Here is a 12,447-nt window from a genome sequence, read left to right as displayed (position 1 = left end):
TGGTGCACAACAACTTGGCCAAGAGACTGCCAACCTTGGAAGACAGTTGGTGGTTCGACCTCACAGCTTCGACGAAGGCAATGATGGAGTTAGCTACCTTGGGGTGCTCCACTCTTAAGACTGTGCGAGCAGTAGCCTTCCATTTGGCAACCTCTATCTCCAAGGATGCCACCTTGCGTAGAGCCTCTTGGTGTCATTGTCCATTCTCCTCCAAAATCGCCAAACTTCTCTGGAGGAAAATTTTGGTAGAATCCGTAGCATTCTCCACCCCAGCTAACCAAATAAGATTCTTACCAAAGGCTGACATGAAGCCAATAGAGGTCTTCTGCTTCAGCTTGTAATTTTCACCCCACAGTGAATCAACATTGTTGGAGGTGTACAGGTGATCCAAAGACACATGGGGGCAAGAAAAGGAGGAAGGGGACACTGAAGCCAACATAGCAAAGGGTGGAACCGGTGGAGCTGAAGAAAGAGGAGGCGATATTGTAGGAGCACTCGTGGTCGCCACACCAACACTCAGTAAGGGTACATCAACGGTGGACGAAGGAGCCGCGACAAGACAAGCCGAAGTGGCTAGTGCATCAACTTCAACAACAGAAGGAACACCCTAGAACTTGTGTTGGAGTTCTATGGCAAGACCGATTCAACAAGGGAAGCACACGTTTCTCAGGCCATTGGTCTTACTAATCATAGAGAGACCATTATCCTCTAGAGCCAATCACACTTTTGTGTTGTGTTTTTGTGTCTATCCATTGTTGTTCTTTCTCATTTCAGAAATCCAAAACCATGTTTTCGGCATATGTTGGGCATGGATGAGGAGTACGATGTGAACATGTTGGGTACGGGTCTCAAGGAGTGCATTCTCAACGGTCTTCTCTCTGTCGTTGGCCTCAGGGTTCTGCATATGGATAGGAACTATTATGGAGAAGATTCCACTCTTCTCAATCTTATTCAGCTTTGAAAGAGATTCAGGGGAGATGACAAGTCTCTTCTATATTTGGGCACTAGCAGAGACTACAACATTCATATGAACCCTAAGTTTATTATGGCTAATGGAAATTTGGTGCGGGTTCTTATACATGCCAATGTTACCAAGTATCTCTATTTCAAAGCTGTGGATGGAAGCTATGTGTTTAATAAAGGAAAGGTTCATAAGGTGCCTGCAAACGACATGGAGACCTTGAAGTCCCTACTTATGGGGCTATTTGCAAAACACTGGACACATAAGTTTTTCATTTATGTGCAAAAATACAATGAGAGTGATCCCAAGACCCATGAGGGGTTGGACTTGACAAGAGTGACTACTAAAGAGTTAATAGCATAATATGGCCTTGATGATAACACTATAGACTTCATTGGTCATGCTTTGGCGCTTCATAGCGATGATCGCTACTTGGCTGAGCTAGCACTGGACATTGTGAAGAGAATAAAGTTATATGCAGAGTCTCTTGTACACTTTCAAGGAGGGTCACCTTACATATATCCTTTATATGGTTTAGGAGAGCTTCCCCAGGCATTTTCACAACTTAGTGTTGTTTATGGTGAAACATATATGTTGAACAAGCCTGAGTGCAAGGTAGAATTTGACGAGGAAGGAAAGATTGTTGGTGTCACATCTGAAGGGGAGCTTCTTTTTTTGAGGTATGACTTGACAATTCCCTTTGCGAGGTTTGTGGCTATGAATGGTCTGACATCTTTCAAAAGGTACCAAATAGCCAAGGTTTACAGAGTGAATAACTCATCCAAGGGAAGATATCGTGAATTTTATCAATGTGACTTTGATACTGCTGGTAATCCTAGCGTGTCTGAAATTATGGGTCCGGACTTTGAGGTTGTTAGGATTTTGACTGAACTAGTTAATGAGTTGGACATTGGGGAATGTGAGATAAAGTTGAATGATAGAAAGTTACTAGATGGCATGCTGCAAATACGTAGAGTACCTCGTGAAAATTTTAGGACAATATGTTCAAATATTGACAAGTTAGACAAACAATCTTTTCAACAGCTAAGAAAAGAAATGGTGGCAGAAAAAGGATTAACCGCTGAGACAACTAATAGAATTGAAACTGAAGAGCATCTGCCTGTTAAGAATTTTTCTGTTGCGGGTCACCAGGAGTTTAAGGTTGTCCTCTTTATCCCCATGAGGGCACCTTTTAATCTCTTTGACACTAGGAAGAATCCTAACAAAATCAAATTGTATGTCCTTCGTGTTTTCATCATGGACAACTGCAAGGAGTTAATGCCAAAATATCTTAGCTTTGTTAAGGGTATTTTGGATTCTTAGGATCTTCTTCTCAACATTTCTAAAGAAATGTTGCAACAGAACAAGATCCTAAAATTGGTCAAGAAATGCATTGAGATGTTCTTTGAAATTGTGGAGAACAAGAAGGACTATAACAGGTTTTATGAAGCCTTCCTTAAGTATTTGAAACTTGGTATTCATGAGGTTTCTCATAACAAGACAAAGCTTGTTGAATTGCTCAGGTATCACCCCACTAAGAATGGTGATGAGATGACCAGCCTCAAGGACTATGTTACCAGGATGAAGGAAGGGCAGAATGACATCTACTACATTACTGGTGAAAGCAAGAAAGTTGTTGAGAATTCCCCTTTTCTTGAAAAGCTTAAGAAGAAGGGGTACGAGGTTCTCTACATGGTTGATGCTATTGATGAGTATGTTGTTAGTTAGCATAAGGAATTTGAGGGAACGGAGTTGGTCTCTGCTACTAAGGAAGGCATGAAACTTGACGAGAGTGAAGACGAGAAGAAAAAAAAGGAAGAATTGAAGGAGAAATTTGAGGGTCTTTGCCATGTGATCAAGGATGTGTTGGTGACAAGGTGGAGAAAGTTGTGGTGTCTAATCATCATGTGGATTCTCCTTGCTGTTTGGTAACTGGTAAATACGGACGGAGCACAAACATGGAGAGGATCATGAAGGCTCAGGCTTTGAGAAACAGCAGCATGAGTGGCCAGATGTCTAGCAAGAAGACCATGGAGATCAACCCAGACAATGGTATCATGGAGGAGTTGAGGAAGAGAGTTGAAGCTGACAAGAATGGTAAGTCTGTGAAAGACCATGTGTTGCTTCTCTTTGAGACTACCCTTTTGACGCCAAGTTTTAGCCTTGATGATCCCAACACATTTGCTTTGGTTTGGAAGTCCCTTTACAACATCAAGGGCAAGGTTGTTTTTTTCCAGCAGAGAGTGTTGATAGCAATTGCGCACAAGTCAACAGGCCCAAGAGGATAGTCAATAAGCCAACATACCTCAGAGATTACGAGTGAAGGAATGCAGGGCACGATTGTCAATCTCGAAAAGTAATCTCACCACCATATCAACATTCTATTATAACCACCTAGGATATTTACCCAATTCTGTTATCTTCAAATATTTTGCACTAACTTGCCAATGATTGGCAGCAACAACCATCACGTGTATTTCATTATAAATTATAAATACCACAAATCATGAATAAAACAGAGAAGAATTGTCCAGTACCTATTTAGTGTAGTTTAGCATAGCATAGTGTAACCATGTTCCTAACAAATATCCTCTCTCAGCCTTATTCAAGATATATAACTAATTTTTTGTTACAAAAAATTAGTGTAAAAATTTTATTTAATTTTAGTTATACTCTTTTCAATTGAAGAATGAATTAATTATGAGTATACACCACTAATCATATTTACATATTGTTGGTATAAAAAGTTTGTCGACTAACTAATCATTATGTTTGCTAACTACTAATGAGTGATTTCCTTTAGGTGATGTGTGTGTGTGTGTGTGTGTGTGGTCACGAAAGAGGAAATATTTTTTTTTATAAAGACATTCTTATAGTTAATTAAGTTAAAAGAGAGATAAATATGATCAACAATTATATGGGAGAATCGAATGAAATGAAGTGATCGCACTTGAAAGTTAGCCCTTATCTAGACTAAAGCACTCATATAACAAAACATGTAAACTCTCCATAACAAAGTTTTTTTTTTATAGGTACCTTGCATAATAAAGTTGACCTTTAAATAAGATAAGGAAAATGGGTAAGTAGAGAGATTCCATATTTAAGAGGATAGACTCGTAATCAAATCTCAAACTTCAAGATATGTTGAATGAATCCATTCAATATTGATTAGATCTTCATATGTCTCAAGTAGCTTGGACAGAAAAATATTGAGGATTTTTTTAGGTAACGTGTAGTTTTCAAATTGAAGGAAAAACATTTGACCGTTATTTTAGTATAAATTTAAAATAAGTTATATAGGAAGGGATGTTATGTATTGCTTGATTATATAATTTTACGTAATTTATTTTGTCACTCAAAATAATTAAGTTTAACTTTTTGTTTTCTCAATTAAAATTTAAGGATTTTTGTTGTAAAATTGATATTTTTATTTTATTTTTAATTTAATGTATTTTAAAAAGACTCTAATCCATAATTAATCCCTAAATCTCCATTCTCTTTCACTAAACCACATTGTTCTCTTACATCATTGCCAGTCAGAGCTCCGACACCCCATGTCGTCTTTGTGAAGAAGCCAAATGCTCCACCCTTGAAAATTACCGCAACCACCTTCCTTCCCCTCGATCGCCACCACCAAATTGGAACCTCATGCAAAAGACTAACAGAGAGAACACACTTGATATGACCACAACACAGAGAAAAATGGCAACAGAAGGGAACCAAACAATCACAAAGAGGGAAAAGAGATTTTGCATATCTCATCCAAGCACGCATCTGGTAGATGCGTTGGCATGGGGTTGATGTTGAGATGGGAAAGATGGTTCCAAATGCGTCTGGTAACTAGTTTTGAGAGAGAGAGAAAGAGAGAAAGAAAGAAGATTAGGAGGATGGATGGAGTCCGAATCAATTGTTGTGGAGTACGAGTTGGGATCAGAGGAGTGACATCATGGAGGGTCAGAGGGTGGGGAAGGGTGGCTGCAGTGATGGCAATGGTGATGACAGTGTTCATAGGTTCTCATGGTTGTGCCACCATGAGAGTGATGATTAGAGAAGGAGGATATAGCTGTGGAAGACTAGGTTTAGAATTAGAAACATTACGAATTAACATTATTGCAAAAAGATGTTTCTACATCGGTTCTGCAACACATTCAAAGACGATTTTATAGCGAACGTCATAGAAAGTCAAAACTTTCTATGACGGTTCTTAAAAAACCGTCTTAGAAAAACTGTACATTCTAAGACAATTCTCAAGAAAATAACTATCTTAAAAGGATTACATTTTAAGATGGTTTGTCAAATAACTGTCTTAAAATGTATATATTTTTTAAAAAAATTAAAAATAAACTTAGGATTCTAAGACGGTTTTTCAAATATCCGTCTTAGAATGTTTTTTTAAACAAAAAAATTAAAATAGTATATTAAGTTAGCTAAGACTTGGAAGCTCTAAGATCTGCACAAAGCAGATGGTCTCGCTGTCAAGTGACCTATAAAAAAAAGTATATTGAGTTAGCTACAAGAATTCTAGCTCTAGTGGACGATTAACTACTAATTATATATTATATTATTATTTGGATAAAATATGTTTTTAATTTTTGTATTTTCAGTAAAAATTGATATTACTTCTCATGCTTTAATCTTCATCAATTTAATTCCTAAATTTCAGAAAAGTAATGATTTTTGTTTCTTATCAAAGACGATTTTCATCATGAAGAATGACAAAAATCATCACTCTTTATAAAATTTAAGTATTAAATTGATTAAAGTTTAAATTCTGGAAAAAAATAAAATCACTGAAAGTACAAACCGAAAACATATTTGACCTTTATTAATTAATATTACAGGTTTACTCGAGTTAAGAAGTTGTTATAAAATTTTATTGGAAATTAGTACATTGCTAACATTAAATGTTACTCTTTTTTTTATTAAAAAAATGACTTATAAATCTTTAATTATCATGACTATGTTATATTTTGGTATTATTACTATTATTATATGGAAAGTGGATTAATTGAAAATTTAAAGTTGTAAGGTTACATACCTGTTGGAAGAGCAAGATGTTGCTGCAAGCAAGAGAAATTATCATTTATTAATTATTGTCACCTTCAGCATATCATTCACTCATATTACTCGTGTTTTAGGGATAAGTCCAATAATAGTTTTGGAAGAGTAAGATGTTGTTGCAGCAAGAGGAACAAACATAGAAAATCTGACACACAAGAGATGGTTAAGTCATATCTTCTTAATTCTTGTCTCACAAGAGATGGATGGGTTTCGACTAAACCATAAAACTCAATATGGTAAGACACCATGATAAATAAGGTAAAAATAAAATGACCACTTATATATATTAGTATTATAATGAATATTATAATTATAATAATAAGAATAAATTACACTTTGATTTTAAGACTTAATAGAGGCATCTCCTATTTCTTCACAGTGTTAATTCTGTTAAATGAAACACATCACATACATTACACATGCTTCTTTAATGAAATTGTAGGATAGTTATGCCCTCGTCTTCCTCACAGAATTGTTCTAAGGCGAAGTTATGAATTTCTTGGTACACCCATGTACCATTAAAATGATTGGCAGCAACAACTTTTTTACCGAAAAAAATAAAAAATATTTAAAGTTTTTTTTTCAACTCTCTCTCTCTCTCTTGTTCAGTTTTTCTTTTCTTCTTTCTCTTTTGGTTTTCACTTTCAGATATGAAATTTATCGATCTCTGACACTGCCCTCATGCTCCAACCTTCTCTGTTAGAACTCAAAATCACTCTTGCAACATTAACACACTCAGACAACCAGCACAATATAGAACAAAAAACAATAACATAACTCATAAGCCTAAAAAACCCCAACTATAGATGCTAACACAATCTCTGTCAAATAAAAACATCTGTAACGACAAAAAAAATAGTGCAAAGAGAAAAGAAATAGAGGAAAGAAGAATTAAAAACCATCATTTGTTAGGAACCTCCGTGAAGCAGCATCGCTGCCGTGATTTCCGACCTCCAAATGCGACGCTGTCGTGATTTCTAGTCTCCATATGCGGCGCCACCGTGATTTTTAGCCTCCATAGCGTTGTCGTTCACACTCTCAAAATACTTCCCATTACCCCCGAATGCGAAAGTGCAAACCACGCCATCCTCCGCCAGAGAGAGAAAGCGAGAGAGAGAGAGAGGGAAAGAGAGAAAAGCGAGAGAGAAAGAAAGGATTTGTGCTGTCAGATAAGATAAGAGAGAGAGAGAGAGAAACGAGAAAAGTATAGGCATTCAAAGACGGTCAGGTAAAATCATCTTTGTACAGAGTTTAACTACGACGGATTTTTTAATAACCGTCCTTAAACTTACAATTTAATTACGATACTGTCATCTCATTAACTTCAAAGACGGTTCTACCAACCGATGTTATTGGCGCGTCGTAGTAAACATGTTTTGTAGTAGTGTAATTACAGATTAAACTGTCTTTTTAAAATACATTAATTAAAAATATCAAATTTGCAATTTTATGTGAAAAGAGAGTCACAAATCATTTAATGAGAAAGAAATATCTTGTAAGATCCATAAATTAATAAGAAAAAAATTTAAAATGTATTTTCTATTCTCCTATTTTCTCAAATATGTTATATTAGTCTTTCTATTTTTTAATTGAAAATTTTTATGATGTAGTTTTAAAAAGTTTGTAATTTTAGTTTTTTATTTTTTAATTAAGACATTTCGTTTTTCATTTTTAAAAAATTCACAATTTTAGTGTTGTGATCAATTTTAAATGTTGATCGATCTATGTGTTCTATAAACAATATTGATTAACACATGTCTATTTATTATTCACGTGACAATTTTTTTAAAAATTATTTAATTGCTATGCTTAATTTATTAAAAAAAGTAGATACTCAGATCTGAAATTGAGAAAGAGAACTAAAATTTTATAAATAAAAAAAAATTAAAATCACAAATTTAAAAAATAAAGAGACAAAAATTACATTTTAATTTATATAAAAAAGTATAGTAACGAAGGAAAATACAATGACCATGTTAGATATTAATAGTCACTGATAAACGGGTAAAAGATAAATTAAAAAGAAGAAAAAAGGTAGAATAATATGCATTTATTTGATATGCAAATATGCAATACCTTCTACTTACGAAATCATCGGTTAATCTCCCCATTATTGTCTCCTTTGGTTAATGTGTTGTAATACATGCATTTTCTTCAACGTTACCTATTTGAGGCTAGTGCGCATTGCATATTTTTTTTTAAAAAAAAAACTTTCAACCTACAAAACCAAATTCATGCCTAATAAAATTTACAAAATCTATCAACGAGTTAAGTTTGGTCACTTTGGTGGTAAGTGAGTCCTTCTTATGAATGAGAAGATAAACATCAGAGAATGCAATTTTGAGAGCAATGCATTTAAAGGTCAATATTAATATTAATATTATATATATATATATATATATATATGAATATCTTGACAATGAAAGTATGACTTAATCCAAAAATACAGTATTAATTATCCTGCTCAATCTTTATAAGACATACTTCTTTTTAAAAGCATTTGTAACCTTTTTTTTTTTTTTTACCAATCCAAACATATATAAAACTAATAATAAGTACGTAATTAATCACATTTTAAAGCTGACAATTATAAAAACATCTGATAGCAATATAAAAGAGAAGATTTATTTTATTTAATTTTTCTAGAATGATTATTCCATAATGAAAAGAGTAGACATACAAAATAAAGATGGGCAGAACAAGTTGGACCGTTGGCCTTACGAAACAAACATTGAAGCATATACACTATATAGCCTCATCATCATGAGCCACGTGATTGCCTTGCCACACTTCAAAAGATTTGGTCTGAGAAAGTGTGAGGTGACACATGCAATTGAAAGCACACCCACGAACTCCATGCAAGCTAAGCTCCTAATCATTGCCATTGGATCATACATGATGATGCAATGTAATCCTATTCCAACTCCTTATAAAGAATCTTTCTGATTCAACTTATTGGAAGTGGTTGAAATAAAGATTCTAGTAATTTTTTTGTTTATAGATTTTGATATTGATTTGTCCATTTGGTGGGTTCATGGCAATATTCGTTTTGGTGTAAATATTTGGATAGCAAAGAAAACGATTCTATTCTAGCAACATATTCTAAGTAAGGTCTTAGTTTGGGTTTTGTGTGGATAAAATAAAAAATGCAGTTAAGACAATGAACTCTATTAAAAGTGGTTAATATGATTTTTCAACCAATTCTTTTTATCAATAAATGATAAATAAGTAATTCATATCAATAACATGCTGATAAGAAAAACTATTTTTTTATTAACGTTAAAATCAATTAATTTTAAGGAGAGAATTTTAGTGAACATTTCTTTTTAGCTGCAGATATTTGCATATATGGGAAATTATGATTCTTTCATTGAAAACGAAAATAGGTGTTGGGTCAAAAAGAATGAAAGCATTTATTCAAGTGATGGTGTTGTCCATAGGTGGTTCATTTGATTCTTTCTGATGAATGTAAATATTGAAAATCAACGATTCTTTAGGTAACTTCTAAATTCATTTTCAACAAACAGAAAAAAAAGACTTCGGCGAATGCTAATTAAATTTGGAGAAAGAAAAACACCAATAAAAAGATACTTGTCAATGGCTTTTTTGAAGTGTGTGTCTTCTCTAATATTCAAAATTTTCAGTAGGAAAAAAAAATCGTGCTGAAGAGTGTGTGGCTTTTTTGCAGTATAAATAACATTTAATTTCTCTGTGTTTGTGTGTATCTTTCTTTGACCGAAATTTTTTCGCGCCGGTGAAATAGTCAATGAATAACTTAAAATTATTTTATAATGAAAATATTTTAATGTATATCAATATATTTTATTATATATTTATGAAAAAATTGATATTGTTATGAAAATATTAATCAACAAAATTTTATAAAATGAAGTTGTTAAACATAAAATTGAAATATTATTTTAATAATAAATATATTAATTAATTAAATTTAAATTAATGCTTTCGTATAAAAATGTCAACTTCATTTTAAAATAAAAATAAATTACATTCAGAATATAAATATTTATTTATGGAATTAATTAAAAAGATTTTATATGACTTATAAGTAAAAATAATTTTATATAAATTAAAAGAAAAAAATGTTGAGTTTTAGAGATGAAATTGTGATAAATATTTGGAGAAAGAAAATTATCACGATCTTACCTAACTCGAATAATAATGTCACCCATGAATGGTGTTTGCTGTCTTTACCATTAAAAAAAAATAAAATTAATTTAATTTAAGGTATTTTTATCTAAGTAATTTAAAACTATTTTATAATAAAAATATATTTAATATATTAATTTTAATATATATTAATGTAAAAAATTAAAATTATTATCTAAATATTAATAACAATTCTTTTTGTATATGACACTATTAAACATAGAACCAAAATTTTATTTTATAATAAATATATTAATTAATTAGATTTAAATTAATGTTTAGTAGAAAAATTTCAATTTCATAATATAAATTTTATTCAAAAAATATTTATTTTACCACGAAATTATTGAAAATTATTTTATATGGCTTATAATTAAATATAATTTAATAGGACTTAAAAGTAATATATATATATATATATATATATATATATATATATATATATAAAGTGTTGAGTCTTACCGGCTAGCGCCTCAAATTGGCGCGTCCGACATTATTTCCGGCTATGAATCTAGCGGTGGGTCGCCGACCCACTATATAGTAACAAAATATATATTAAATATATGATTCAGTAATATATTAATTTTAGCAAAATATATAAATATATATATTATATTTTTTAATCAGCACAGTATCTTTTATATAATAATAATAATAATAATAATAATAATAATAATAATAATAATAATTTTACACATAAATTTAAATTAAAATATTAAAAATTAAATCATTACTATTCAAATATATTTGACTATTTTTTGTTTCAGCAAAGAGTTTTGTTGAACCAAAAGACCACACAATATGAAGATCTCATCAAGTTGGATGTCGAATTGGCAAATAAAGCTGTTGATGCCAGTCTTATGTTGAATATTGCCCATGTCACCACGCCTCATGAGGATAATATTGACACCCCATGTTAGTGTCATGAATTCAATGTTGATAAGGGACTACAAGTTATGAATTTTGGTGAAACATGATCATAAAATATTGACTAAGGTGATCCAAATGTCACATTAAATCTTGGAACACGCATGAATTTATTGTTGGTAAACAAGGAATCACGTGAACAAATATGAGTATTTTTCAAATTTGATTCACGTGAACAATGATACAGAGACATTAATTCCAGTGACCAAAAGAGATAAACAAAAAAAAAAAGAAGCGAGAAATATGCAACTTACTAGGGAGGAAAAATGGCCTAGCAAGTTCTTGGAAACGAAAATCGAGTAAGTATAATAAAGATACCTGATAGAGTTGCTAATTTGAAGGGGACCCATCATATAAGGCTGTTATGCGAAAAATTGAGCATGGTTTGGCACATCATATAAGGAGTATACATGGAATGAGATATGGTTACGAAAGGCAAGTGAGAAGTGAGGACTTTTTATTGCTTGAAAGTTAATATGAAGAGGTGTCAATGAGAGGTGGAAAGCCATCAGAGTATCCAGATTCATTGAGACCCCACTCTTTCCACATATGTGGTAAACCTATATGAAGAAATATTTGCTTTGTTGAAAGCAATGGCTAAATTCCAAGAGGGGTGAATTGGAATTGAAAACTTTTTTCTAAAAACTTTCTTCGAATGAACGAAAACTGTTATTTTAAGACCCAAATGAAACTTAATCTTCGAAGCAAAGATAGTGTAGGTGCTGGTTTTGGTTTTTTATTTTCTTAATGTTATAACCAAATATGAAATGCAAAGATCAATACTTCAGAATAAATAAATATGTCTAAATAGAAGATGTAGAAGGATAAGAGAAACAATGATTACACACTTGAATCTTATATTGGTTCAATCATTTCGTGACCCACATCCAGTTACACATACAACTTTTAGTATGAGTTTTCGCTGATTAAATTACAATGATTACAAACCACATAGAACCCTACCACATGAAAACTTTCTAGAATCCTATTCAAAGAATTACACAAGTAGAAAATAAAAGAAAATATATCACCCGAAAGTGATTGATAAGAAATAAAACAAAACTTGTCCTATTTCTTTAAAGAAAACTACCATAACAACCTTTTTTTTTATTTATCCACATTTTTTTAAACTTGACGGTTCTTGAATCTTTGTTGTGAACCTTCAAAAATACACTCTTGTAGATCTCACACTCTTAGAAATTAGTATATGCACTAATTGGATTTCAGAGAGTTGTGTAAAACAACTCATCATAAGTTCACATTTATATAAGAAAAATAACATTAATTGATTAAGCCTTGGCATAATCAATTATTTTATTTTTGAGGTCATT

The 12,447-nt window shown here is 32.0% G+C and overlaps 1 pseudogene; it reads left to right on the top strand.

Annotated features, from left to right (window-relative positions):
* The first annotated feature begins 808 nt into the window (after positions 1 to 808).
* LOC100799003 (heat shock protein 81-3-like) lies at positions 809 to 3,249 on the top strand (annotated as a pseudogene).
* Positions 3,250 to 12,447: the final 9,198 nt, after the last annotated feature.

This window comes from Glycine max, chromosome 3 (genome assembly GCF_000004515.6).
Source record: "Glycine max cultivar Williams 82 chromosome 3, Glycine_max_v4.0, whole genome shotgun sequence".
In the NCBI taxonomy this organism is placed as follows: Eukaryota; Viridiplantae; Streptophyta; class Magnoliopsida; order Fabales; family Fabaceae; genus Glycine; species Glycine max.
Note: the sequence above shows the minus strand (reverse complement) of the source record. Positions and strands in the feature narration are given on the sequence as shown.